This window comes from Dipodomys ordii, unplaced genomic scaffold (genome assembly GCF_000151885.1).
Source record: "Dipodomys ordii isolate 6190 unplaced genomic scaffold, Dord_2.0 Scaffold78, whole genome shotgun sequence".
In the NCBI taxonomy this organism is placed as follows: domain Eukaryota; kingdom Metazoa; phylum Chordata; class Mammalia; order Rodentia; family Heteromyidae; genus Dipodomys; species Dipodomys ordii.
In genome coordinates, this window is record NW_012267294.1 from 2,337,655 (window position 1) to 2,340,603 (window position 2,949).

At 39.4% G+C, this 2,949-nt stretch overlaps 1 protein-coding gene across 1 annotated transcript in view; it reads left to right on the forward strand.

Moving 5' to 3' along the window:
- The window catches only part of Ccbl2 (cysteine conjugate-beta lyase 2), a 66,843-nt gene that overhangs the window by 36,241 nt on the left and 27,653 nt on the right, over positions 1-2,949 (forward strand). The gene's annotated exons all lie outside the window — the stretch shown is intronic.

Below are 2,949 nucleotides of genomic sequence, written 5' to 3' on the forward strand. Positions count from 1 at the left end.
AAGTGGCGCTATAGCTCAAGTGGTAGAGCACTCGCCTTGAGCTGAAGAGCTGAGGGACAGCGCCCAGGCCCAGAGTTCAAGCCCCACAACCGACCAAAAAAAAAAAACAAGACACTGGACATGTCACTGTTCCTGACAGGTTCTGAACTGTTGGCACTGAGCAAGTTACCAAAATGCCAAGGCATTTTGGGACAGCAGGGACAGTAAATAACACTTGGTCTTTGCCTGGGATTTCTGCCATTGTTTCTGGGATATCTCTCACACATCAGTGTCTTAGGTGTCTTTCCACTCCTACTCTAAAACTCTTAAGGATTTCTTTTTCCTAACAAAAACATGGCAATTAGAAATCAAAAGAAAAATCATAATTGGTTTCATTATCCTTAACATTCGCTGTCAGATAAGTGACCACCCCAGGTATAAGAAAACTGTGGAAGAAAATTTCCTGTCTCAAGTCATTTGAACAATGTCCACTTAAAAATCACTCCAACTGCCAGGTGCCAGTAGCTCACACCTGTAATCCTAGCTGCTCAAGAGTCTAAGATCCGAGGATCACAGATCAAAGCTAGCCCAGGCAGGGAAGTCCATGAGACTTACTTCCAATTAATCCAGAAAACCGGAAGTGGCGCTGTGGCTCAAGTGGTAGAGCACTTGCCTTGAGCCGAAGAGTTAAGGGACAGCACCCAGGCCAGAGTTCAAGCCCCATAACCAAAGGTGGAAAAAAGTGACTCCAACCTGATTAATTGATATTTTTGTAGTTGGGGGCTGGGAATGTGGCTTAGTGACAGAGTGCTTGCCTAGCATGCATGAAGCCCTGGGTTTGATTCCTCAGTACAACATACACAGAAAAAGCCAGAAGTGGTGCTGTGGCTCAAGTGGTAGAGCTCTAGCCTTGAGCAGAGAAGCTCAAGGACAGTGTCCAGGCCCTGAGTTCAAGCTCCAGGACCAGCAAATATATATATAGTAGTTAATGTAGCAATACTTATTCTGAAAGATTATTATGATTATTTTAAATGATTGCAAAATTTATTGATTTGATATATGAATTACAAGCTCTTCGAGGTTGTATAGAACTATAATTGTTAAAGATTTGCAAGATGTACTTTAACTAAACTTTTTTTAGCTGGTATAACAAGTGAAAAAAAAAGAGTTCACTAGACAATAATTTAGATAGGTCAATCTGTTTGCAGTAAAAGAAGTTTCTCAGCTGGGCACGTGTGGTTCATGCTTGAAATTGTAACTACTCAGAAGGCTGAGATCTGAGAATTGCAGTTGGATGCCAGCCCAGGCAGGAAAGTCTGTGAAACTCTTATCTCCAACTAACCACCAAAAAGCCAGAAGTGGAACTTTGGCTCAGATAGCAGAGTGCCAGCCTTGAGTGGAAAACCCTAAGGGACAGACGCCAGGCCCTGAGTTTAAGCCTTAGTACTGGCACAAACACACAAAAAGATCTCTCAACTACAATGATCCATTAGTGAAAGATGCAGAAGGCCGGCTCCTCAGTTTACAAAGCTGGGAGACCCTTTTCTAATGTGAATGCACTGAGACTATATATCTAACCACACATCCTACAGTTAGTGTCCTGTTCATGTTGCCAGCCAAGCAACACTGTGCTGCACTCTTTATCATGTCTCCTCTTTTTCTGCTTTCTACTGAAATTGCAGTCACCTGTGAGAAATCATTAGTGCTGCTGGGGCTAAGGTAAGCATTGTCTGTCATAACTGAAAACTGCAAAAGCTAATTGCTTTCCAGATGTCACTGCAACTCAAAATGTAATGGTTGTAGTTTTCTAAAGTCGTCAGACATGGAAAGCTTTGTTTGGGGTTTGTTTTATTTCGCTGGTTGGTTGCCTTGGGTTTTGCCTGCAATGGCCACATTCACATGCAGAGCTCTCTGTAACCATGTCTTTGTGCTTTTCCATCTCCCTGATTGAAAGAACATCACCATTTTCCATATTTTAACATTATTTAAGGTTTGTTTTATGAAATGTTCCTCTTGGATCAGATTCTTACTCAAATTATATTTAATTTTCATCCAAATTATATTTAGTTTTTCTAAAATTATATTTCAGTCAGCAAAAGAAAACTTTCTCTTCTTACCCCTCTATCTACTAATACGTGGACATTTGCCAAATTAGTATATACTCCTTGTAAGCTGTTCAACTGATCTGCTTACTTTTTGTGGGGGGGGGAAGACAACCACTTTTATATGGCTAAAATTAGTCACTGACAAATCACTGAGCTCTTCATTTAACTACTATGATTCATTTTGACACTTTGTTGAGTGACACCTGCATTTGATGTTTAATTTTCAGTACAGAGTGGAAACATGGGAGAACTGCACTAGTTCCTCAGGGTGATATTTACTTTCAAGGTTTTATTTCTAAATATTGTTTTCCAGCTAGACCTTGTTGATTCAGGATGTATATCATTATTTTAATATACTCCTCATTGTATATAGTTTAGATTTTGGTTAGATGGAAGCCAGAGTATGTGTCATGTTCTTTTGGTATTGTTTGTGAAGAAAGCATCTCAAAACTCAAAAGGATGTAATAACATTAAATATTACAATATTCTTTTTTACAAATGATCCTTCTAAATATTTTCACTTATCTTTTCTGTTTGTGTTGTGTTGCACAGAGAATGCAAGTATAATCTTTATCATTTAGTAGTTTTCCTACAGTTACAAATAATGATAGGTATTTACTAGACTGAAATTAATTTGCATCACTTTAAAACTTTCTTTAGCTGCCTCACAGAGTGGTAGACACTTTTACTTGCATATGAGCATATTAAAAGGAAAAAAAGACTCAGACCTGCAGAAATGAGCATTTATTTTCCCATTGTGGATACAGATACTGCGAACAATACAAAAGTTCCTGCGAGGGGGGACCAAGATGGCGACAGGGCAGTAGGGAAACGCCACAGCTCTCTCCAACCAAAAAGAGAGTTC